Source organism: Triticum urartu, chromosome 6A, assembly GCF_056163025.1.
Source record: "Triticum urartu cultivar PI428250 chromosome 6A, HENAU_Tu73, whole genome shotgun sequence".
Lineage (NCBI taxonomy): Eukaryota > Viridiplantae > Streptophyta > Magnoliopsida > Poales > Poaceae > Triticum > Triticum urartu.
In genome coordinates this window covers 100922692-100949745 of record NC_141878.1, presented here as the reverse complement: position 1 = coordinate 100949745, position 27054 = coordinate 100922692, and the positions used below count along the sequence as shown (strand labels likewise).

Sequence of the window (27054 nt, the reverse complement as noted above, 5' to 3'; positions counted from 1 at the left end):
ATGGCCGCACCGCGCCAGAACGCCTCGCCGCCCTCTCTCTCCCATGGCTGCATCGGCCCGGAACGAGAGCCATGGCCGCCGCGGGTCGTGCACCCGCTGCGTGAAGTGTCACCTCCATCGAGAAGGACGGGAGTCACCACGCCGGAGTCCGGCACTGTCGCCGCCTTGGATCATGTAAACCATGCGGATGAGGACGGCCGCTGCTCCACCTCGTATAGCCCGCTGTCGACAGTGGCACCGGAGGCAGCAACATGCGACATAGACTTGCCGCCACCGCACGTAACAGAAGACCAGGAGTATGACACAACCAACATGACTGGAGAAAGAGGCCAGGAGGACGATCTGATCGACAGTGGTCGTGGAGCTGACGGAGAGGAGATACAACAGGTATGGTTGTTGCCTGGTTCTTTGAGATTGTCCCTTACAACAATCTCAGCTTGCATGTGTATAGTACATTATAGTACATTGTCATGCCAAAAGCTAGATCAGGAAGTCAAGATAAGATGTTTCTCTGTAATGAACAATTTGAGGATGACATATTAATAATTTTGTAAACAATGATTTGCTCATATTTGACTTGATAGTACAATAGCTTATTCAAAACAAAGTATTCCATCCATGACGCACCTAATGTAAAATTAATGTGTTGTGAAGAAGAACATAATATACATTTTACATTGTGGTAATGTAATTTTAATTCTCAACACTTTTTACTGTAGGTGGTTGATAAAGTTGGGCAAGCTTTGATTGTTCCCAAGTGGGAAAGTCATTCGATTCAGAGCAGAAAGCATACGACATGTACAACACGTATGCCGGCAAGATTGGGTTTAGTATCAGAAAGAGCCAGACAAAGCGCCGCCAAGATCGAACTATATACCAGAAATATATAGTTTGCAGTAATCAAGGAGAACGAGAAACCGAATCATCAAAGGCCACTACAAGAATAGGTTGTCAGGCTCGTGTTCAATTTAGTGTCAGTAGAGAGGGGATTTGGACAGTGCAAAAGGTTGTAACAGATCACAATCATTATCTTGCTAGTCCCAATAAGTCACACAAGTTGAGGTCCCAACGACGTGTTGTAGAAGCCGACAGAGTGCTAATTGGCCAGATACGTGAAGTTGGGATGAAGCCATCTCAGGTGTATGATTTCATGGTAGCGTTCTATGGAGGAGTCGACAAAGTGCCATTCTCAAAAATGGATTGCAATAATGAGATTGGTAAGGAAAGGAAGAAGTATTTAGAATCCAATGATGCAAAAACATTGTTAGAATACTTGAGGAATAAGCAGAGGGAGGATCCAACATTTTTTTATGCGATTCAAGTAGATGAGAAGGATGGTCAGATAGCTAATTTTTTTTGGGCAGATGGTCAGTCCATTATGGATTACGCATGCTTTGGTGATGCTGTATCATTTGACACCACGTTTGATACCAATAAGTTCGAATTGCCTTTCGCTCCAATCCTTGGTGCCAATCATCACAAGCAGACAGTAATATTTGAGGCTGCACTGATATTTAATGAGTCCATTGATTCATTTGTTTGGCTATTTGAGACATTTCTCGCGGCAATGTCAGGCAAGCATCCAAGCACAATTTTCACTGATCAAGACAGGGCCATGGACGGAGCAATTGCTTATGTATTTCCAAATACAAGCCATCGTCTTTGCTTGTGGCACATCTATCTAAATGCTGGTAAACATCTCGGGCATGTAATTCATAAGCATCCTGAGAAGTTTCTACCGGATTTTAAGAGATGTGTCTATGAAGACAGATCCAAATACAAGGAGCGAAGGAATGAATAATGTCTTTAAGAAAAGATTCCGTAGGAAACTTGGTCTTTCCGAACTCCTTGTAGAGTGTGACAAGGTTTCAGCGAGCCTTCGCGAGAATGAGTTGGATGAAGATTTTAATTCGCGTCGAAAGAACCCGGTTACTTATAGCAGTTTACCATTGTTGAAGACCGTGGCTGAATCATATACAAGTAGGATGTATTCTGAGTTTGAGAAAGAATTTAAAATGCAATTCACATTCTCGTGTAAACTGCTAACAAATGAAGGGCCAATCTTCACATATATGGTTACACATATCCGTAGAGAGCATGGAGCAACAGTCGTATTCAACAGTACGGATATGACTGTTACATGTTGTTGCAGAAAGTTTGAATCCATAGGTATGTGTACACATTTTTTATTGCAATATGATTTTTAATACAAGCTGATAAAATATGAAATGCATATCTGATAGGTTTGTTGTGCAAGCATGCTCTCAAAGTCTTCAACATGAACGATGTGTTCATTTTGCCATCGCAATATATACTAAACAGATGGAAAAAATATGCAAAGAGAGGCTTCTATATTGAGAAGCAAGGAACTGATACGGAAAATTTGAAAACACAAGCGGCCCGTATCTCACGGAAGGCAACATCTGTTGCATTGAAATGTTCGACAGTGAAAGAGCTTCTTGATGATTTGGAGAAAGCCATAGATAAGTTGGACTTGGAAGCAGATAATTCTCTTAGCAAGATGAAAGAAAAATCCAACGAGGTTCGGCTAGTTTCGACTGAGTGTGTTGCAGAGACATTAAAAGGTATTGTATCATTTAGAGTGCCTCCGGTGGTAAAAGGCGCAAAGAGTAAACGATCAAAAATCTCTCTTGAAAGGAAGAAAGGAAATAAAAAGAAAAATTCTAAAAAGAAAGGTATTGATCGATTGTACCCAATCTAGCAAAGCTATTATCCAGTATATGTTTCTATAGTCATTTTTATTTTTTATTTTTGTATGTCTGACTATAGGAGAAGATCCAAAGAATGCAACAGAAAATAGAGAGGAACACAATGATCCAGATGAATTGATAGCAAGACATGGCTTGTACTCATTATTTTCCTTTCATATTGTACTTAATCTGTTGTTTTAAACTATTTATCTTCCATGATGTAGGACCTTAATGCTAGTAGCATCGACGCTATGACAAACTTTGCAAATGATGTTCATTGGCAACATTCGACCATAGGTTCTTCCGTGATCCAAGGCGGATATGCTACTGCCTCAATGCCAACATTATCAAGTGACTTGTATGGTCAGCCTTCAACCATGGCTTCTCCGTTTATTGAAGGCGGATATGTTAATGCATCCATGCTAACATTCTCAACAGATGTGTACGGACAGCCTTCGGCCACGCCTGCTCCTTTCGTCCAAGGCGGATTTACAAGTCTTCTACATGGAGTTCAATAAGAAGCCACATTGTCCTCGTCCGTTAGAAAGTTACATTTCGATAAATAGCAGTTCTGGACCTGTAGCATGTTTTCTGTTTTAACATGTGAGTGTGACATGGTTGAAGTTTGACGATTTTTCATATGCTTTCGAGAACAATTTGCTCTATCATTTGTTGTTGCAGCTCTCTCTCTCTTAGCTAGAGGTAGAAAAAAAGAAGCACACGGTACACTGGAGTTTTCACCCGGCTTTACAGCCCCGTTACTATTTCCATTGCCACAACTCAATGAATTACAAAGACGGCTTTGTAGCCTTGGCAACAAACGCAGTGCCCACGCATCCGTCGCGCTGCATGCACGGACATAATCTGCATGCCCACGACGCACATGACCCGGCCGTGGCCACTAATCCCTGCACTACCAAACTGCCTTGACCGGCCCATGCAAGTAGCTAGCTTATCCATCCCATGCATGCACTGACGCATGACGCGGACAGCTCCACTCCATCGGCCACACCTAACAGACTGACTACTACCACCAGTACACACGCATGCTACTGCCACGAGCATGCACACACACTACACATGCACGCCACGCTGCTGCGTTCTACACGTCTCGTCCGTCCCACGCGTCACCGACACATCCGACGAACTCGACCGTATCAATGTATCCCGCATGTCTCGCGCACACCCGACGCGCCCGACGAGCCCGACACATGACACGCCGTGGCTTATTTCAACACACACCCCCTAAGCCACGGCCTAGAGAAGTCCGTCGTCGTCGACATTGGCGCCGACCAAGAGAGCCTGCTCCGCCGCCGGTCCTTTCCGCAACTGCGGGCGCTCGCGCCGGAAGTGCCCGTGCTCCCCGCACTTGTAGCAGTGCCTGCGCCTGTTGCCGCCGCTCCCCGACGCCATGCTGCGCCCGTCGTCGTCGTCCCGAGCACCGCCGTGTCGACGCTCCCATGCTGCCCACTGCGCCGCCGTCATGAGCAGTTGCTCACCCCCGCGCTCGCCGCCGTCTTGTCCACGGCGCCGAACCCGCTCATCGAACGCACGCAGCCGCCCGAGCGCTTCGTCGAACGCCATCGTCGTCACATCGTGGAACTATTCGATGCCGGCGACGACGGGGAAGAGACGATCCGGCACCGTATCCAGCAACTTCTTGACAAGTGCTGCGTCGCCCAGCGTCTCCCCGAGGTTGGCATACCTCGCCGCCATCGCCGCGAGCCTCCCGCCGTACACATCGAGCTCCTCGCCGCCCGCCATCTTCATCCGGTCGAATTCGCCGCGCAGCGTCCCCAGCCTCGCCACACGGACCCGATCGGCGTCGACGAACCTCACCTTCAGGGAGTCCCATACCTCCCTGGCGGTGAGCTTCGTCGACACCTACAGCAGCACATCCTCCGGCAACGACCCGAGAAGCAACGCGTGCGCCATCTTGTCCTTCCGCGCGTTCACCGCCGCGTCGCTCGGCGCCACCGCCTCCCATACGGTGTGTACGTCGAGGATCGTCTGCGCCTTGATGGCCCAGACCGTGTAGTTGTCCACGGTCAGCATCGGCATCACCATTGTCGCTGATCCGCCCGCGCCGCCGCTGTGCGGGACGAGCGCCATGGTCGCCGGTGATCGCTCGAACCGAAGTTCTGTATACCAATTGTTGTTGCAGCTCTCTCTCTCTCTTGTAGCTAGAGGTAGAAGAAGAAGGAACACACAGTACACTGGAGTTTTCACCCGGCTTCACAGCCCGGTTACTATTCCCATTGCCACAACTCAATGAATTACAAAGACGGCTTTGTTGCCTTGGCAACAAACGCAGTGCCCACGCATCCGTCGCGCTGCATGCACGGACATAATCTGCATGCCCACGACGCACATGACCCGGCCGTGGCCACTAATCCCTGCACTACCAAACTGCCTTGACCGGCCCATGCAAGTAGCTAGCTTATCCATCCCACGCATGCACTGACGCATGACGCGGACAGCTCCACTCTATCGGCCACACCTAACAGACTGACTACTACCACCAGTACACACGCATGCTACTGCCACGAGCACGCACACACACTACACATGCACGCCACACTGCTGCGTTCTACACGTCCCGTCCGTCCCACGCGTTACCGACACATCCGACGAACCCGACCGTATCAATATATCCCGCATGTCCCGCGCGCACCCGACGCGCCCGACGAGCCCGACACACCACACGCCGTGGCTTATTCCAACATCATTCTGATGGAGTGCCAAATCATGAAAATATGGAACCTTGCTTTGTAATATCTACAGGATTATCTATTTATTCTCATAGGGCTGCTTTACTGGAATGCTACTCCTTGGTGTTTAAATTTCAGTCCAATTTGAATCCATTTGCAATCACTTTTCAATCAGGGCTATATGAGTACAATGAAATGCTCAAATGTAAAATATGAAATTTGCATGCTTTCAGTTTCGATACATTGATGCATCCTTTTCTAACAAAAAGGAAGTGAGGTTCTCTAAAAGCTAGCAGGACCTAGCTGTGCTTTCCTGTTTGCAACAAAATCAAGATGTGAGCATGTAAAAGATGATATAAAAACATCAGTTTTTTTTAAAATTTATAGATGATTGCAAGAATCTATCCTTTTACAGATCAGAAAAATTACAATCAATAATTCTCAACAATTTACAATAGAGTATCATTATTATTTTCATTATAAGCTTCTGAATCTTGAAATTCACTGAAGAAAGTATGTTGTAACCAAAAGAACATGCTTCCTTCCAATCCATTGAGCAGAACGTCAGCGAGCATTTTGACATCTTTTCAGACCTCATAGCAGGCCATGAAAATGCAGAAATAATATTGTGTACTTCACACGATCTACTTCATGTTCTCGGTGTCATCGGATTCTCTGTTTAACCTTTACTTGTTCCCACTTCCTACCCCAGTTATCTATAAATCCAACATCACCGTTAGGCCACTCTAAACCTATTTGCAAACCTGAACTATCAATGCATCAATCATTATTATTTTTTGACAATGACAGTGCATCAATTATAATTCAGAGAAGTTCAAAAAAACCTTTTGCAAACCTGAACTATCAGTGCATCAGTTATTATTATTTTTTGAGAATGACAATGCATTAATTATAATTCAGAGAATGGTCAAGTGGTCCGAGATCTGTAGACCCCGCGACCAGGGCGGCCTTGGGATCATGTCATCCAAACGCATGAATATAGCCCTTTTGACTCGATGGCTCTGGAGGATTAACAATGGAGATGGTGGCCTGTGGCTACGCATTATTCAGCAGAAGTACCTCCGCGGACAGCCACTCGCCTTCTGTTAACGCTCTGGAGGCTCCCAGTTCTGGCAATCTGTCATCCAGCTCCTCCCTGTCCTTCGGATAGGGACCTCGATTGAGATCGGGTCCGGCACCGCCACGCTGTTTTGGTTTGATCGCTGGACTGGGGACGCACCCCTGGCGTCCCGGTTTCCGGTCCTGTTCTCCATTGCGGTGGCCCCCCAGATCTCCGTGGCAAACGCCCTTCTCGACCTTGGGCGCCTTGCGTTCCAAAGGCCTTTTGGTCCTGCGGAGAATGCGGACTGGCAGGACTTGACTGTGTGGCTCTCCATGAGCCGGATCTCACATCTGACGATGACCGCGCTAGATGGCGCCTTGAACCATCCGGTCAATTCTCCACCAAATCTCTCTATCGGGCCATCGCCCCCTCGCCCGGTCATGAGGCGCTCTCATCTATTTGGGAGATTCGCCTCCCATTGAAGATTAGGATATTCTTGTGGCAGTGGATTCGTGGCCGCCTTCCATCTGGCGTTGAGGTTCTGAAACGCAATGGCCCTGGGGACTGGCGCTGCCCACTCTATGGGTCTGAAGAGGACTCGAACCATATCTTCTTCACCTGCGTGTCTGCGCAGTTCCTTTGGAGTTGTTTCCGCGAGATTGTGGGTGGAAGCTGGGATCATACCAACTTCCCTGCTCTCTTTGCCGAACTCCAGGCGACTCCCCCCGCATTACGCCGCATTAGGTGGCTGATCATCGGGGTCCTTGCCTGGACGCTGTGAACTGTTCGTCGGGCTACTGACGCTTTGTTCAAATGGTCTGCTTACTTGCAGCTTTGGCGGCCGCTTAGCCGCCCCAGGGAGAGAGACGCCATCACCTCCATCATCACTCAGCTTCGCGCGATGGCTCTCCGACTGGCTCCCCCGCTCCCTCCACCACCACCTGAGCCAGATTAGCTCTGCGTCTTCGTCGCCGTCGCCGTCGCCACCGCCGCTTGTTGTATGTGCGTCCCTGGGTGTTGTGTTGGGCTTGTGGTGCTGTGCCCACAGCTGAACCGTTGTTGTGTGTGAGTTGTGTTTTGTGCGTCTGTGTTGGACCTTCGTGCGGTGGCGTTGGGTGTGTTCGTGTTTCGAGTGGTACCTTGTGAACGTTGTGCTTGGTGGTTGCTTTATTTATAAAACGGGGCGAAAGCCTTTTTCGGTAATTCAGAGAAGTTAAAAAAACTCTGACATCTAAACTGTAGGAGGCTTTGTGGAACACAAACAAGTTGCATGTGATGGTGTCGGCAACATAGAGCACATAACAATGCAATCCAAGAAACGGACATGAACAGCTGCTGCAATAAAAGGGAAACTATTTTGCTTATTGATAATAGAAATACAGTGTAATATCATACAGAGTTGAAATCTGAAAATTATACTCGTTCAACTATTATAGCCATGCTCTATGGAGAGAGGATATTACAATTGTGATGCCTGTTGACAAGAAAATTGCAACGACCACAAAGCTAGAAAATCAAACTATTATGGAAGGCGTTGGTTCATCAGTGAAAAGCTACTCTTCTTTTCAATCGGGAAACTGAATTCATTCAGTTGGTGAAAACGGATATCATATCCAGCAAGCTCATGGCTACAAGAGCACGCCGGCGCCATGCACGCACATACTCGCTGAGCGGGCGCTGCACGCCATGAGCCAGCAAGGGCGCCTCCATGCCCAACTTCGCCCGCCAAGGCGGCTGCCATCTGATCTAGGTCTTCTGACGCCAACAGTTTGAGCAGCTCTCCCACAGACACGCATCACTCGTGGAGTCGTGGGCATAGGTGCCCATGGTGCCTTCTGGTCTGCCGTCGTCGCCACTCTCCGTGGGCGCCGCCACCTCGCTCCATCGGCATCGCTCGGCCTTGGCTGTCCGCTGGACGTGGAACAAGATGGGGATTGTGTTCGGTTTCTTGAGCCGATATAGCAGCTTACCGATCGAGCCGAGCGGAAGCGCCGGGAGCGACGGAATCGAGCCGAAGAAAGGAGCGCTACAGCGGGCGTGAGAGGATGCCGTGGGATGCATTGGTACGACAGGTGGCAATAGATTAGAGCGCGTACGCACGGGAGGAGGTTTGCAGCCCGTCTCCACCTAATTTTTTTCCAGATCAAGTGGAAGCAAAGAGCAAGCCCTTGACAAATTCCCGGTGCCGGCACACAGCAGCCAACGGCGTGGCCATAGGCATGCTTAGACCGGCACCTTCGGCCATGTCAATGGCACGACCTTCCCCGGCATCCCACTGGAAGCACTGCACGAGCGCCGCGAGCGTCAAGCCAAGAAGGCGCATCGCCAGCCCTTCCGCAGGGCACCGCCTCCGGCCAAGCCCGAACGGCATCATGGGCGCGGGCTTGGCCGTATCCAAGAACCTCTCCGGCATGAACTCCGTTGGGGAGTCCCAGAGGTCGGCGTCCCGGTTAATTGGCCACGAGTTCACGAGGATCATGATGCCGCGCGGGACCCTGAAGCCGCCCACCGTGCAGTCCTCCATGGCCTCGTGCGCCGGGATGAGCGGGCCGACGGGGCACAGCCGGAGGCTCTCCTTCACGACGCATTGGAGGTAGGGGAGGTTGGCCATGTCGGCCTCCTCGACAAGCCGTCCCGTGCCTACGTTGGCGTCTATCTCGTCCCTCGCCCTCTGCAGCGCCTCCGGGTGGGTGAGGAGCAGCGCCATCGTCCACTCGATGGTCAGCGCCGTCGTGTCAGTCCCGGTGCTGAACAGTACCTGGATTGGATCGGTTGGACGTTACGTTGCAGCTATATAAGTATGTGACGATGTCATGTCGGATGAAGCAATCACGGTGCTACTACTCACCAAGACGATGCCTTTGAGGACGTTGTCAGTGTAGTACTCGGGATCGGCTTCTTGTAGCGCCAAGAGCTCGTCGATCACGCTGGTCGTGTGTCCACCAGCGGCCTTGCTCCGCCTTCGTGTGTGGTCGTCGACGAGGCCTCCGACGAACGCATCACGCCTCGCCTGCAGCCTCGCATGCGCCGCGTCGATGCCGCGTAGGCGGTCGACCCACCGCAGCGCCGGGAAGAAGTCCCCGATGCTGGGCGCGCCAACTACCTTAAACGACTCCTCGACGAACTCCTGGAACCTGCCCAAGTCGCTGGAGTGCCCGTGCGCGGTCACCGCGCGCAACATCACGTTCAGCACCAGCTCAAAGAGCCTAGGGCGGGAGGGTGATCGGCGCGCCGCCACCGCCTGCTGCGGGACGTGACCTCGGCACGACGGTCGGCCGTGCGTTCATCGAGGCGGAGCGCAAGAAGAGCTTGCCGGCGAGGAACCGACGCAGATCGCCTGAGTGGGTGCTGTGGGAGGCCCAGGTGAGCGCGGTGTAGTTGTACCCGAGGTGCTTCCCCACGAGCAGCCGCGGCCGTCCCGCCAGGGCGGCGGTCGTGCGCCGTGAAGCACTCCTCGGCGGCGGCATGCGTCGACACGAGGAGCGCCGGGCGCGCCCCCAGCCTCAGCGATACGAGCGGCGTCAGGGCCCCGCCGTGCGCCGAGGCGGCCAGCGTGGCCAGCGAGCGGTGCAGCGGCTTCTTGATCAGAGCATCTCTAACAGGCGCGCTAAACAGACGCCGCGCCGTAAAATCCCCCGTTTTAGCGCGCGTAATCCGGCGGATGGCACCGGCGGGCGCGCAATAACCGCGCGCGCGGTATAAGCAGTTGGGCGCGCGCTAGGAAGCGGTACCTCGCGCGGTGTATTTGCGGCGCTCGCTTCCGCGTGCGGCACACATGACGCTCGCACTGCGCTCTTCTTCTCCCCCTCCAAAGCCCCGCGCGCGCCGGCGCCGGCGACCCGTACCCATGGACGCACGCGCCGACACCCCGCTTATAGCCGCGACCCCCCCCCCCCCCCCCCCCCCCCCCCCGCCGCCGCCGCCACAAACCCTAGCCCGGGTGGAGTTGGCCTCGCCTTCGCCGGAGCTCCTCCGACGAGCGGCCTCGCGCGCGACCTCTTCATGCCGCCGCGGATGACCTCGGCGACGGGTGGCGTCGCGCCGGCGCCGGCCCGAGCCGTCGCCCCTCCTCCTCAAAGCTCCCCAACGCGGCGCGGCCAAAGAAGGGCAAGACATCGGCGAAGAAAAACAAGACGGAGGACGGCTCCGGCACCTCCAAGGCGAAGAGGAAGAAGCTTGCGGGGCGTGCGACGGGCGCAGCGGCTGCCGAAGCACCGGCAAGCTCACTCATTGAGCCGGCGGCCGGTGTGCACAACATGTTTGACGAAATGCCTCCAAGGTAAAAAAATTCTAACTTTTCATTTTTTGTTATTTTTTGAATGCATTCGTGACATATAGATAGCTTATTTGCATTATGCAAAAAAATTTGTAGTCTCAATGATGATGCATACATGTCAACGATGGGTGTTGGCTCCAACAATTCGCATTGGTCTCAAACCAATGACATGCATTTTGAAGACCATGAGTTCGAGGTGGACGAGGAGGGTGAGGGCATTGTCGACGCACCGAAAGGAAGAGCGGGCAATTACACCAATGCCGATGACATCTTACTATGCAATACTTGGTTGCAAGTGTCGAGGGATCCATTCGTTGGAGGTGATCAAAGTAGAGATGCTTATTGGAACCGGATGAAGGAACACTTTGATGCTCGCAACGTGAGTGGAATTGACCGCTCCAACCGATCACTTAGGTCCCGATGGTCGACAATCAACTCGGATTGTCAAAGGTGGGCGGCCTGTCAAAAGGCGGTTGACAAGTTGAACCCAAGTGGCACAAATGAGGATGATAGAGTAAGTGCCATTTCATCTTACATGGTGCTAAACTTGCTTTGTTGTGCTTGTTGTTGGTGTTAACTTGCTTTGTTTTTATGTAGTACAACATTGCGCAAAACTTGTTCAAAGAAGAGGAGAGGAAAACCAAGAAGGGGAAGATCAAGAAAGGAAGAGTATTTACTTTGCCTCATTGCTATGAAGTGTTGAAGGATGATGAGAAATGGAAGAAGCGTGAAGATTTGGATGATTTGCATTTGAGTGACAAACGGAAGCGAACAATTAAGTTGGATGATGATGATGATGAGGATGATGCATCAAGTGATAACGACAAGAGAAGCCCGACACCCAACTCGGTTTTATACTCGAAGCCAAAGCGGCCGGATGGGTGCAAGAAAGACAAAACCGAAAGAAAGAAGAGGAAAGGAGATGATGAGCTTAAAAATGCTATGGAAGCTATTGCGAAGGCAAGAAAAGAAGCCAACGAGGTGAGGAAAATGGCAAGGACCCAAGATGTCGCGGCCGAGGAGAGAAGGTTGGCGGCCGAGGAGAGGAGGGTGGCGGCCGAGGAGAGGAAGGTGGCTTTGGAGGAGAGGAAGGTGAGCAATAAGGAGCGAACTAGATTGTTGGAATGGGAGAATCACTTGTTCTTCTTGGACACAACTAACCTCAATGCGGCGCAAAAGGAGTATGTCAATCTTGCCCAACAAGAAGTCTTGATCCAAAAAAGAGCCATGGTTCGTGCAATGGGTGGCGGTGGCCTCGGCGCCATGGGTGCCATGGGTGGCTTCGGAGGTACCGTGAGCGGTTTAGGTGCAATGGGAGGCATCGCTGGCTTTAGAGCACCCCCCGACGCTATGGCCACGATGGGAGGCATGAGTTTTGCTTCCCTCATGGGAGGCATGGGTGCACCTCCGGCCGTCATGGGCAGAATGTCTTTCGATGAGCCTCCTCGCACACATTCCCATGAAGATGCCGTTGAAGATCTTGCCAACACCGTCGGAGCTTCATGTGATGCGGTGCGCGATGAGGAGAGGGAGGAAGATTCATCTTCGAAGGCGGAAGAATCGTCTTCCGAAGAAGAGGACGAGGACGAAGACGAAGACGAGGACGAGGACGAGGAATGATGTGTCTTTCCTTTGTGTATTGAACTTGATTTGCATTTTGAACTTGGTTGGATGAACTTGTGAGCATGATTTTAAACTTGTGGGCATGAACTTCATCAACTTGTTTGTGTGAAATTTTTATTGTATTGAAAATGTTTAACATTTTATGTTGAAAAATGCCATATGCAATGCACCGGCGAGTCGCGCGCGCTGCATTTTGACGCGCTGTTGAAGCGACGCGCGCACTGCATTTTAGCGCGGCCGCTGAAACCAGCGCTGCGCGCCGCGCCAAACCAGCCGATGCGCGCGTGGTATATGTGTTTTTTGCTTGCGACGTGACCGGCGCTTGTTGAAAATGCTCTCAGGTGGAGATGGCCCAGCAGCGGGAGCAATGGTGGGCTCGGTGCGGTTCCACCATCACCCGACGACCGACGCGATCGAACGAAAGTCACGACGACACCGGTGAGCAGGACGAGAAGGAGCAGGAAAACGCCGCCGCTGTCCATGCCGGTGGCCGTGTCTATGGCTAGCATTGGCATTGCCTTGGAAAGCCTCAGCGCTTGCTATATACTTGTAGCACGCACGTTGCCTATCATGAGCATCTTCAACAGACGCGCAATACGCGGTATGCTAAAAAAAGAATACAGCGTCAGATAAGTCAACTTTTATGCGCGACGATGCGCTGGCTCAAGCGGCCGCCGCAAAATAAAGCACACCCGAGCCGTTCTAGCAGGCGCGTTATGTTTTTTTTTTTTTGAACTATGATTCGATACACATTTGGCTCCGATAGTTCAAAGCATTCTCCTACGATAGATAAATAAAACAAAAAAATTACTACTACTTGTCATTCTCCGACTCGACCTCTGCCTCGGTGATGTCTTCTTCCGACGTTTGAGCATAGGTGTTAAGGAACGCTCGTCGTTGGAGTCCTAGGACAACACATCTCCTAGCGTGATGTTGAATTTAACGACCGCTTTCCGCGTTCACTTGTCCTTGCGATAGGCGGCTCGCTCCTCTCTCCTCTCCTCCCTCTCCACCCTTCTCTCGGCAAAGAACGGTTGCTCATTGATGATGTCTTGCGGGAAGCGTTGGCCTTCGGTTCTCGCGATGATCCTCGTCGGTGATAAGCCGCAGGGGAGGCGCCAACTCCTGCGTCCGCTCCCGCGTCGCCACGTCCGAAAAGTTCATGTCCCAACGGGACCGCCGGAGGCGCCACGCCGCAGCGTCATACGCGCGGGCGCCCTCCTAGGCGGTGTCGAAGGTTCCGAGGCCGAGGCGCATGTCGCCGGACCGAATCTCGGCGGAGTAGGTGCTGGATGGACGCACGCGGACGCCGCAGTAGACCGAAGCTCCCCGGCGGCGTGGTGGCATGGTGGCGCGGTGATGACGTGTCGGCGGCGAGGAGAAAGCGATAAAGGGAGCGACGAGAGAGCGGCATAGGACGCTGCAATTTTATAGGCGCGCCGAACGCGATGCGCCAAATCTACCGCGAGAGCTCCCATTTTTTCCGCGTGCGTTAGTTTTCCGCCTCTGTTGAAGCGCACGAAAACATCTCACACGTGCTAAAATGCCAGTTTATTGCGCGTACGTCTTTTCGCGTGGCTGTTGTAGATGCTCTAGCGATTCTTACTGTGTGAAAAGAATCATCAGCTCAAATGCGAACAAAACTAGAACTTCAAAAGTCCTATTGACCAAAGCAACAAGAGAAACTAGCATAAGACTAGATAAATCAGGCAGCCAATCTACTTGGTACCAGGAGTACATTTTCTATGGAAAGAGTTATTATTGGTGTGTTGCTTACAGTAAGGGCCTCTTTGATTCGTAGGATTGAAAAAACACAGAAATAGTAAAAACGTAAGATTGAAATGGCATGTTCATTGGATCTCTATAGAATTTGAATTTGTTTGATTATAGCATGGGAAAAGCAAATGATTTCTTCCAAGAGGTTGAAGTGGATGTTAGAATTCCTGTGAAATGCAATACAAATAAATTCTTAGGAAAAAATCCTACAAGATTCAATCCTACGAATCAAACGACTAACGTAGGAAAAATTTCTAAGGATTCCAATCCTTTAAAAATCCTATAAAAATCCTTTACATCAAAGAGACCCTAATTCGTCAAGCATGACCAAGGACTTACGTGAGCTGCCTCACGGCATGAGCAATACCGTCTGCCTACGCCATGCAATCTATATCGCTAGCGACTTAGCGACTGGATGACTGTTTTGTTAAGCAACTATGGGATGTCTTATTGCCGCTAGTAACCATGTTTTATTTGTCATACTGTTTTTCCGCTGAAACCCACCATTGTTGTAATAGAAACAGTAAATTTTTCCGTCATCGATGTTTAACTCTCACTCGTGATTTTTAAATATGTTTACCGGATAATCAATATGTGATTAAATGATTAGGAGGATGGTTGTACTCCCAGCTCACAAGGAATCAGTCCTCAGGTTTGAAACTTGTGTCTTATCAAAGCGGAGTGTTCTTTTAGTGATAGGTGACGTTTCTATCAATAGCGAGGCATCATGGTGTCTTTGTCAATCCTCAAGACCCACCTGCCCAGTCTCCCGAAGGTGTTCATAGGACTAGGGTGTGCGTGAGAGCGTTTATCGAGACGAGTGTATGCAGTGGCGAATCTAGGATGCAAATGGAGGGTAAGCTCAACTTCAAATATGCTAAATTTTGTTGGAGACAGTGCAGCATGATACAATAAAATGGCTGGAAGTTGCTATTTTCTGTGCTAGACCTAACTAGTGCGCTTGGTAATAATTTTTTTGGTGATTTTTTAGGGCAGGCTTGAGCATGTTCAAGACTGTTGAGTAGAATCGCCAATGAGTATATGTGTATGTATGTGAGTATGTGTTTGCATTTTGTATGGAAAGAGCCATTATTGATGTGTCGCTTATAGTAATTCCTAAGACTCGTGCTCTAGTCCTTCTAAACCTCAAGCATGACCAAAGACTTACGTGAGCTGCCTCACCTCATGAGCAATACCGTCTGCCTACGCCACGCAATCTATATGCCTAGCGACTTAGCGACTGGATGATTGTTTCGTTAATCAACTATGGGTGTCTTATTCTCGCTGGTAACAGATTTGTTTGTCATACTGTTTTTCCGCTGAAATCTACCATTGTTGTAAGAGAAACAGTAAAATTTTCCGTCGTCGATGCTTCACTCTCACTTGTGGTTTTTAAATATGTTCACCGGATAATCAATATGTAATTGGATGATTAGGAGGATGGTTGTACTCCCAGCTCACAAGGAATCAGTCCTCGGGTTTGAAACTTGTGTGTCGAGTGTTCTTTCAGTGATAGGTGACGTTTCTATCAATAGCGAGGCATCATGGTGTCTTCGTCAACCTCAAAACCCACCGCCCAGTCTCTCGAAGGTGCTCATAGGGCTAGGGTGTACGTGAGAGCGTTTATCGAGATGAGTGTATGCAGTGACGAATCTAGAAAGCAAATGGAGGGTAGGCTCAACTTCAAATACGCTAATTTTTGTTGGAGACAATGCAGCATGATGCAATAAGATGACTGGAAGTTGCTATTTTCTGTGCTAGACCTAACTAGTGCGCTTGGTAGTAATTTTTTGGAGATTTTTTAGGGCAGGCTTGACCATGTTCATGGTCACGAGCCGTGGTAGAAGTTAAGCATTTTGATGATTCGTAGAACTTTTAGCAAGGCATGTGTAGTGTAGGTGCTGTGTAATGTGTATTTCTTATATGGTCAGGGATATTTCTTGTTGAATGGGTTCCAGAACATAGTGTTCCTAATTGTGTCAACTATCTATGTTTGGCTTCCTATCTCAGCCTAATTTTTTGGCTTCCAGCAACTATTTTCTTGAGTTCCTTGTCAGTCCACTGACGGAGTTAGGTACAACGGCACATCCAGTGATGGGCTAACATTTTTCTGAGTCCACGGTGACTTTTTCTCAAACAAACCCATATTTATTATCTTAGAATACTCTAAGTTCTTGTGTTCGGCCCCGTCAAGGTTGTGCATATTCCATTGCCCCCCCCCCCCCCCCGCCCCCCGTCTAAGATTCTGTTCTGTCTCAGTCCCTGGGCACCATTTTCTTTCTATATTTTTTATCTTTAACATATTATTATGCTCCAAAAGGAAATAAATGAAAGCAAGTTTGCCTGGTGGTCTGATCATGATCACTGTGCTCAACTGTAGTTGCATTCAATGCTCCCCTGTTTCTATTACTATTTCTTTTACTTCTGTGGTGAGTGAATTTTAATAGGTTTGGTCCCCACTTGCGATCAGTTAACACTTCACTCTTGTTGCAAAAACCTCAATGATGATGTGTTTCAGCAACAGTTTGACCTTTTGTTTATTGCCTCCTTTTTTGATGCAACATTTCTTCACGGGAAAAAAATCCCACGACAGAGACGGTCTAAACTTGTGATCAGTTAACACTGTCTGATAGAGACGACGGCGGAGCTAGCGGCGCCGCTGTCGGTGGTGGCTGCCCGGAGGATCGTCAAGTCCGATCGGTTCATGAGGGCTGACCTCTATGACAGATGGCTCCCGCACCTGTGAGTGCTAGGCTGATGCATTTTAGCTTTTATTTTATGGATAGAATGAACGAATGCTTTGCTATGGACTATTTTCTACTCTGGCTGTGAGACCAATCTACCATGGTTAGATCTGTCCCAGGTTTGGTTACCAGCCCATGACTCGGGGGCTTGTCCGCTTTTGAGGGATCAGGCACCGACTCTTATGATGTATGGAGTGTACTGTGCTGAACTCACGTGTTTTGAGTCTCCGACCGAGAGGGAGGTTCCTGATGAGGCTCAGAGTGTGACCACTGAGGTTATCAAAGTGACCAGAGGAGAAGTCTCTGAGACCCAGATTGTGCAACAGCTCCGGGAGCTTGCTCCAGGGGACTTCCACTGGGATCTTGTCAGTCTTGAGGCAAATTTGTTTCGGGTTGAGTTCCCGTCAGTGGAGAATTTGCAGAGGCTGCTGAGTTTTGGGATGTGCAAAGTGCCAGGCACTGAGGGCATCCTTGAGTTCCAAGAGTGGAAGTTGGTGGAGCCTCAGGGTAAACCTCTTACCCGGGCATGGTTACGTTTTTTGGGAGCTCCTTCGAAGCCTATGCAGGATGCTAGGGTCGTTGCTAGCTTGGGCATCATGGTGGGAAAGCCTGAGCGAGTGAATATGGCCTTTACTAGAGCTCATGGGGTTGCTCGTTTACTGGTTAGTACTTTGGACATTGAGTTTGTGCCTGATGTGGTCAAGTGGGCATATCGAGGCGGGATCTACAACCTTGAGATTGAGTTTGAGGATGAGAGCCTGTTTGCTGAGGCAGCTACCGTGACTGACGTTGATATGCACGAGGGTGATGACGGTGCGGGAGTTAAGGAGAATCCGGTCGCTGATCCTGGACGAGAGATGTCCGAGGGACAGGGGTCTGTTGCTCAGACGACCGGGGATGGGACGGCTCCACCTTCCTCGGTGCCTTCGACCACTCTGAGATTTGGGTCTATCGAGCCTGCTACTGCACCTCCGAGACTGTGGAGTGAGCGGGTGGAGTCTTTTGAGGCTTTCGAGCACTCTTTACCAGCGTTGGACTTTGAGGGTCCGGGCATGGAGGGTTCTTGCGCGGAGGGGGGGGGGGTCCGGAGCTGGTGTTCTCGCCTCCCTCTGATTCTGTTGCGACGACGGAACTAAAGGTGGTGGTTCCGAGCTCTGAAGGGGGTTCGAGGCAGGTGGCCTCGGCACCCCCTTCTCCTTTCACATCGGTCGGGGTTACCGTGATGGAGGCTTTACCTTCGGGAGGGGGTCCGGGGCAGGTGGCCCCGGCGCCCTCTTCACCTCTCGCTAGGCCGGGACTGCAGGTGGCAGGTCCGGTCTATGGAGGGGGCTCGGGGCGGGTGGCCTCGGAGCCCTCTTCACCTTCCGTGCCTAGGGTGGTCGCCCCACCGTTGGCGTCGGCGAGCACCTTTGGCCAGTGGGCTGGGGTGGATGGGGAGCATGGGCAGGCGGCCCATGGTACCCCATCAACTGACTCGGCGCCTTCTCCCGGCCGTGGAGACCAGTTGAGTGTTCGGGGGGTGACAGGAGGTCACTCCCCGGGCAACTTCACTCGGGAGGAGGTGATATTGTTCGGCGGGATTCCGGACCAGACGTCTGAGGGCCGACGGTTGAGCTGCCGTCTTCAGGACCAGCCGGAGGTGGACGACATGCAGCAGCGGTGCGCCATGAGGGCGGCCAAGTTTCGTGACGTCCAGGTCACTACTGGTATGTCAGTTAATACTTCTAATTCCATCTTGCATTTTTCGAACGATGAGATTGTTGATAATGCAAACCAATTAGGGATTTCACTAGGTAGTAATAATGGTGAAATTTCTAATTCCATTAATGATTTACTGGATTTAGAGGCCGACAGGGCTTTAGATATGATTCGTAACTTAGCTGCCGTCAAACCCATGAATGACTCCGAGATTGATGCTTTGGGGGTCCGGGTGCTGGATAATTTCTGTGCCGATCTCGCTAATCCCCTCCCGGAGCCGGAAGATGAGGATGAGAGTGTCGAGATTGATGTAGTAAGACCTCCAGAACCTGGGAGTGAGGACCATGTGAACATGAGGACCAGCCCTAAGCGCAAATGGAAGCGCAAGATTTACCCGACGTTCGCAGTTCATAGGAGTGCTAGGATTCGCACAGCTAAAAAATTTCATGACGAGCTATGAGAGGAATCTTTTGGAATATCAGAGGTCTTAAGGACTTGGCTAAAAGAAGGTTTCTTGCAGAAGCATCCATCGAGCATAGATTGGACTTTATTGCGTTGTCTGAAACTAGTAGAGAAAATTTCTCACCACAATTCCTCAATACTTTATCGGGTGGTATTGAGTTTGACTGGCACTGTCTTCCGCCGCGAGGAAGATCGGGTGGGATCTTACTCGGTGTTAGATGCGAGTCTCTCGAAGTTCGAAGTGTGGTCATGGGAGATTTTGTTGTTAAGTTCAGGGTGTGGTCGAAGGTTGATGGATTTGACTGGGCTCTGGTGGCGGTGTATGGTGACGCACAGTTAGAATTCAAACCGGATTTCTTGGCTGACCTTGTTAGAGTTTGCGGGTCTGAGCAGCTCCCAATCCTGGTTAGGGGAGACTTTAACATTATTAGGAGGCGTGATGAGAAGAATAATGATAACTTTGACGAGAGATGGTCGTTCATGTTCAACACTATTATTGAAAGCTTGGATCTGAGAGAGATTGAGCTTTCAGGTAGGAAGTTCACATGGGCTAACGCCATGCCAAATCCAACATTTGAAAAGTTGGATCGTGTACTCGCAAGTGTCGAATGGGAACAGAAGTTTCCCTTTGTAACAGTTCAGGCTCTCTCTCGTGGTATTTCTGATCACACGCCTCAATTTCTTGACTCTGGTGGGGCTACATACCCGGGCAACAAGAATTTGTTCTCGTTCGAGTTTGCGTGGTTCGAAAGAGAAGGCTTCCTGGATCTTGTAGCCAGAGAGTGGGCTACGGATGCAGGCGGTAGGAATGCGCTTGAGCGCTGGCAGAATAAGATTAGGCACCTGAGAAGTTTCCTACGTGGGTGGGCTAAACATTTTAGTGGGATTTATAAGGTTGAAAAGGAACGGCTCCTTGCCCTTATTTAGTCCTTGGATGTAAAAGCAGAAACCACGATTTTGCCAGCCGCTGAGCTTCATACCAAGCTTGACGCGGAGATGAGGCTGAAAGAACTCCTTCGTGAAGAAGAATTAAAGTGGGCACTATGGGCCAAGGTACGAAGAGTGGTCCAGGGGGACGCGAACACTCAATTCTTCCACATGATAGCCAATGGCAAACACAGGAAGAAGAGAATCTTTCAGCTTGAACAAGATGAGGGTACGATTATCGGCCAGGAGAACCTAAAGTTATACATTACTGAGTACTACAAACAATTGTTTGGACCACCAGAGGAGAACTGTGTGTCTCTGGACGAGTCTAGGGTTGAAGATGTACCTCAACTTACTGCTGTCGAGAACGATATTTTAACCGCTCCTTTTTCAGAAAAGGAGGTGTTCGAGGCTATCTTAGAGATGAAAAATAATAAGGCCCCCGGCCCGGATGGTTTCCCGGCTGAGTTTTATAAGAAGTGCTGGCATATTATTAAAGGGGACCTGTTGTCGATGTTCCATGATTTGTTCTCGGGACAACTACAGCTTTTTCAGCTAAATTTTGAAACAATAACCCTGCTTCCTAAGAAAACAGAGGCCGTGAGAATCGAGCAATTCAGGCCTATCTGTCTTCTGAATGTTAGTTTCAAAATTTTTACCAAGGTCGGGACGATTAGGCTCACATAGATTGCGCATGCTGTGATGCAGCCTACTCAAACTACTTTCATGCCGGACAGGAACATCCTGGAAGAGGTTGTGGTCCTTCATGAAACGCTCCATGAGATTCACACGAATAAACTTGACGGAGTTATTTTCAAGGTGGATTTCGAGAAGGCGTATGATAAAGTCAAATGGCCGTTCCTTCAACTGGCCTTACGCATGAAGGGCTTTGATGAAGCTTGGTGACGCCAGATGGAATCATTCACGCAAAAAGGGAGTGTTGGAATTAAAGTGAATGACGATATAGGTCATTATTTCCAGACACACAAGGGCCTGAGACAAGGTGATCCTATGTCTCCAATCTTGTTCAATATTGTGGTTGATATGTTGGCGATCCTGATAGGGAGGGCAAAGGAGGCCGGTCAGGTGGGTGGCTTGGTGCCTCATCTAGTTGATGGTGTTGTGTCCATCCTGCAATACGCTGATGATGCAATCATCTTTATGGAACAGGATTTCGCAAAAGCGAGAAATATGAAGTTGGTGTTATGCTTATTTGAACAATTGACTGGATTGAAGATTAATTTTCATAAAAGCGAGCTGTTCTGCTTTGGTAGAGCCAAAGACGAACAAGAGGCTTATAGATAATTGTTTGGATGTGAATTGGGGGCTTTGCCTTTTACGTATCTAGGTATTCCCATTCACCATCGTAAGCTAACAAACATAGAGTGGAAGTGCATCGAGGATCGGTTTGAGAAGAAACTGAGTTACTGGAAAGGAAAACTCATGTCTTATGGAGGCCGATTGATTCTTATTAATTCGGTGCTCACGAGTATGCCTATGTTTCTCCTATCCTTCTTTGAGGTCCTAGTTGGGGTTAGGAAAAGGCTGGACTTCTATCGATCCCGATTCTTCTGGCAGAGTGATGAACTTAAGAGAAAATACCGACTCGCCAAATGGGATATCATCTGTCGACCAAAGGACCAGGGGGGGCCTTGGTATTGAGAATCTTGAAGTCAAGAACAGATGTCTTCTCAGTAAGTGGTTGTATAAGTTGTCATTTGAGATGGAGGCAACGTGGGCGCAGATTCTACGTAGTAAATATCTGCAGTCCAAGACCCTGTCCCAGGTCACACTGAGACCAACTGATTCGCCGTTCTGGAAGGGGCTTATAAGAATCAAAGCTACCTTCTTTAACATAACTAAGTTTGTTGTCGGAAATGGCAACACCACTCGCTTCTGGGAGGATACGTGGCTTGGTGATGCGCCTTTGGCGATCCAGTATCCGTCCCTTTATCGTATTGTTCAGCGTCGGGAGGCTCTTGTTGCCACGGTTATGCAGTCAATTCCCCTCAATATTCAGTTTAGGAGGGTGCTTGTGGGCGAACGATGGGAAGCATGGCTTCACTTGGTGCGTAGACTGATGAAGGTTCAGTTAGCTCCTTAGCCCGATCAGTTGTGTTGGAAGCTTACTAGATCTGGGGAGTTCATAGTCAAATCGATGTATATCGGTATCATTAACTCTAGTGTTATTCCTAGTTCCAAACATGTCTGGAAAGTCAAGGTTCCTTTAAAGATTAAAGTGTTTATGTGGTTTGTCCATAAACAAGTAATTTAACAAAGGATAATTTGGTTAAGCGCAACTGGACAGGTTCTACTAGGTGTAGTTTCTGTGATCGGGACGAGACTATCAAGCACCTCTTTTTTGACTGCCCGTTGGCAAGAGTTTTGTGGCGCTCTGTGCAAATTGCCTTTAACATTACTCCTTCGACTTCGGTCAACACGTTATTCGGGACGTGGCTTGCTAGGATAGAGTCTGAAACAGCTAGACACATTCGTGTAGGAGTATGTGCGTTGTTATGGGCAATTTGGAACTATAGAAATGATTTGGATTTTAACAGAACAACAACTATTCATTTTTTGCAGGTTTTATTCCGGGCTACTGCGCTGATCCGTATGTGGTCCTTACTCACTCCGACGGAGGCCAGGGAGCGTTTGGTTACTGGATCTTTCCGGTGGGAGATGATAGCGCAGGATATCTTCAACCGGTTTGGATGGCGGTCATGTAATAGGATAGGCGATTAGTTTACCTATCTTCTATTTTGCCAGCCGGTTGTGGTTTCTTGGGCATTTTGTTATTGACGTTGAGGCTCTGTGTGAGCTAGCCGTTCTTTTTTGTTTCCAGACTTTAAGACCTTGTTGAACCTCATTTACTTTTTAATAAATGTGTCCGTATGCATCATTCTGATGCAGAGACCGGGGAGTCCCCCTTTTCGAAAAAAACCCCAGCTGTTTGACGCCACTAGACTCCCAGATTCTCCTGTAGGAGCATGATGAAATTCTGTGGTTTGCGTATGATGTCTGGGTGGTTCACCGTTACTATTGTTTGGGTAGCGCTTCTGTTCTTTGTGGACTAAACTAGATGCAGAAAATACGTAAGCTTTATATGGCAAAGGGTTGCTGCTAAATTGCTCCAGATGGGGTTTATGCTCTTTTCTTCTATGAATAATTTATCGCACCTCACTGCCCTGTTCCAGTCTGACGTACTCTTCATAATCCAGTCACATAGTGTAGTAGCTTGCTCTAGCACACAATTTACTTCTCCAGCACAGTAGTAGTCTCTATGTTCTTAGCCCATTGCGCTGATCGGAGTGGCCTGAACCATGCCAACTTTCTTTGGCAGATGGAATACCCATTGGTCAAGGTGACCGAGGAGAGCCATGACGCCTCCAGCCAAGTGCATGGCGATGGAAGCAATGTCACAAAGGTATCTAGTGCATATACTATGTGTTGTTTCTTTTATTTCATCATAGTTTGTACTTTTCTCAAACAAAGTTAAAGTGCTCAAGCGTGAAAGCTCTAACATGCATTGTGCAGTTTGTATTGGAATGTAACATTTTGTTTATATTGCAGTCTCAGCGCATGCTTTATGTTCCTACAATAGCTAGTTATACTCAAGTTTTGTGTGTTCCCAATGTTGTTGGTGCACATGCAAAGGAAGTGATAGAGCATATTCATCTAGCTTCTGGACATACGCTTTGCAATGTACAAGACGCATATCAGTGATTTTTTTGTTGCTTGCACTCTGCTATTGATGTCACTGCCTTGTAAAAGAAGCTTCTTTTGCAGTCACTACCTTGTAAAAGAAGCTTCTTTTACAACGCAGTGACTATTGGTACACTGCCCGACATCAAGATGTTAATGGAGATCAAATTAACATTTTGAAATGCGAATTGAATGTTTTGTGGATCAAAATAACATTATGTGTTTCTTGAGCTACCCTGTCAAGGGAATCATAATACAAATTTAATGTTTCTGTAACAAAATCCTATATTTAATCATCTCTGACTTGCTTTTATGGTTGCCATGTTCAGCTACGTCGTAACCTCCTTGTCCAGCTACTATCACTCAGTGGATTACGTCCTCCTCGGCGACAACCTCGGCTTCCCCTGCCGCGTGATGACATCGCTCTTTCTACAATAGTGGCGGTGGTGGCCGCCCATTCTTTAGTTCTGGTGAGTCCATGGTTTCCTCACTCCCGTCTTGTGCCCTGAGATGGTAGCCATTGAGCCGCTGCCGATTTTGTGGTACTGGCCATTGAGCTAATGAGTAAGGGCTCGGTTATATGGTCAAGCTGTCAGTGGTGGTGGTCTTCTGGCCACCACAATCATGTGTTTGTGATGATCTTATTGTTGAAAGTGGTCCTTGTGCTTAGTTAGGCCCTTGTGCATGCTTGTATGAGCTATGCCCTTCCATTTGTTTCACGTGGTAATCTGTTTGTTTTTTTGTACCAAATGGATCTGTCGGTTAAATGAACCTTAGTTGATCAACACGTGCCTGAATCCAAACTTGTTTACCAACATGCTAGGTTGGTTCTTTGCTTACTAGACATGCTTAGATAAAGTTTATTTATTTTGGCAATTGCCTAAGTTCACTTAGCTGAGCACAAACATTGAGTTGTTTTACTGCTCATTTCTATTTAGATATAGCTTGTACTAGCTCTTGTTACTGTTGTATGTTTTGATTGTATAGTATAGCATGCTAGAGTTAATCTTAGAACATGTTTTGATTACCTTATGCTGGTCTGCTCTGTGTAATTAGTGCATTTCTTATTCCTGCATGTTTACATATGCAATCTAGCCCATGTGTATGTGTTTTGCTCATGTCAGCTATCTTACAGAAAATTACCAATTATATTTGTGGTGCAAATGTGTTCTGCATAATAGAAGATCATGTTTACGTGCTATGTACAGGCATCTAGTTCTTATATATGACCATGTGCTATTTTCTTCTCTCTGCTAAGTATTTCCTCTAATCTGAGAAGAAGAGATACTACCCTTATTTTATCCTTTATTTTTCTAAAAAATGGAAACAGTTCCCTGTCATGCTCTGTGTAGTTAATACTTCTTTGGTCCATGCTTGCTTACTCATGCAATCTAGCCCATGTGACGCTGATTGACTTCTTCTTTCCTCAGTTTTGTGATGCGGGTGCAGCTGATTGAGAACGCCCTTGGTGTACCTCAACAAGGTCATTGACGGCTGCATTGGGCAAGTAGCCGCCAAGCCCGAGTCCATGAAGCCCTGCTCCAGCGCCAAGGACAGGTGAGCTAGCTGCTCCTTTCTTTTTGGATCCCCATGATTTGTTCTATTGATTTTGGATTTGAGCTGAAGATTTGTTATGTGTGATGTCCTTGTGCATGATATGGTACAGCATCATCATTGATGCAGAGGAGAAGGGATCCGTGGCAGGCAAGGTCCGTGGTGGCAGGCTCGGTATCCGGCCTTGGCGTCTTACATTGGCCCCGCAGCCATGCGGGGGCGGCGGCATTGCTGTTTAGCATCGGCTACAAAACTGGCACCGTGAGCTCCTCTCCTTCCTCTGTTCCTTCCCTCCGGTTGCTCTGCACTCGTCGTCATTGAGCCACGGCTATGACATGCTAGGGTTTGACCTCTTATGTCACTGTGGATGGATGCTATGATTCTTGTGATGTGCTAGGGCTCATGTGAATTGTCTTATAATTGAGGCATTGGTCCTTTAACCGGGCGATGTTGCTCTGTTGGGTTTAGGGTGTCTTATTGAGCCGTTGAGCCCATTGTTACTGATCTTATCATATAGTCATATAACATGATTACTAGCAATTCTCTTCTAAAGTAGGTGATCTGTGTTCATGGTAATTTCCCTGGCGATCTAGTACACACGTGTGCTCCCTGAGCACTCCTTGCATGTTGGTGTGTGTTCTATGCAAATATGTTATGTACAAGAACAGTTCATGTAGATCATACCAAGTTTTTGCAATGTTTGTGTTCTGCATAGTAGCAGATCATGAGTTTGTGACGTGTTCTTGTGTTTGCACATGCATGCTAGGATCATATCCTAGGTTCCTTTGCTTGCTGGAGTAATTATATATATCTTATCTATCTCAATAATTGCCTAAGTTAACTGGCATGACATTATATACTTTATTTTATTTAGCATGATCCATGGACTGTGTTACTTTAATAAATGTCCGTTCTTAGTTAAATATACATGTACTAGCTCTTCTTATGATTATATGTTTAGTTACAGAGTATAGCATGCTGGAGTTATATCTTACAACATGTTTTGGTTAGCTTATGCTGTTCTACTCTGTGTAACTAGTGCATTTCTTATTCATGCATACTTACAAATGCAATCAGCCCATGTGTATGTGTTGTGATCATGTGAGCCATCTGACGGGAATTTACCAAGTGTATGCATATGCAAGTGTGTTCTACATACAAGCAGATCATCCTTAGATATATCATTTAGTAGCTCTTCTTATGACCTAAGTAGGTTGTTGGGGTGTGGGTGGGATGTTAGTTTTAACTAGCTGGTGGTGCTGGTGCGGTTGACACCATAGCAGTGACTCAGCCAAGCTGTACGCCTGGTCTGGCCTTGCTGGATCTACTCATTAATGTGGGTTTTACAACAAGCCCAACTTGCTAATCTTGCTCTTATTTGGTACTATCAATCATGATGTTGTTGATACTTGGTTTGGTGATGGTCATTGTTTTGTTTGATAGGATCCCTATGCTCAGGGTTTTCACTTGTGGATGGCTGTCAAATAGAATAAAATACTTTCCGATTGTGTAGTGATGCTGTGTATTGTAGAATTTAGCATGTTTTTTTTTTAAATTTTGGATGCTTGGAGGTCACTCTCGTCTAAGTTTGATCATGAGTGGTCAAACACTCACTCGAGAGGCAGCAAAAGAGTATATTGGATGTAAACGTCTTATATTATGAGACGGAGGGAGTACATTAGAACGGTGCATTGGTGCTGACCTAAGTAGGTTGCTATGCCATATTGTGATCTGCATAAAAACAATTCTCTTGAACCATCATGGCGTGAACTATATCATGTCTGAATTTTGTTAGAAATATACAAGG

The 27054-nt window shown here is 48.4% G+C and overlaps 3 pseudogenes; 1 reads left to right on the top strand and 2 right to left on the bottom strand.

Moving 5' to 3' along the window:
- On the top strand, positions 1 to 2943 carry LOC147964231 (protein FAR1-RELATED SEQUENCE 5-like; annotated as a pseudogene).
- A 596-nt stretch (positions 2944 to 3539) lies between these two features.
- Positions 3540 to 5128, bottom strand: LOC147964230 (uncharacterized; annotated as a pseudogene).
- A 3237-nt stretch (positions 5129 to 8365) lies between these two features.
- Positions 8366 to 10716, bottom strand: LOC125516913 (cytochrome P450 81Q32 pseudogene; annotated as a pseudogene).
- Positions 10717 to 27054: the final 16338 nt, after the last annotated feature.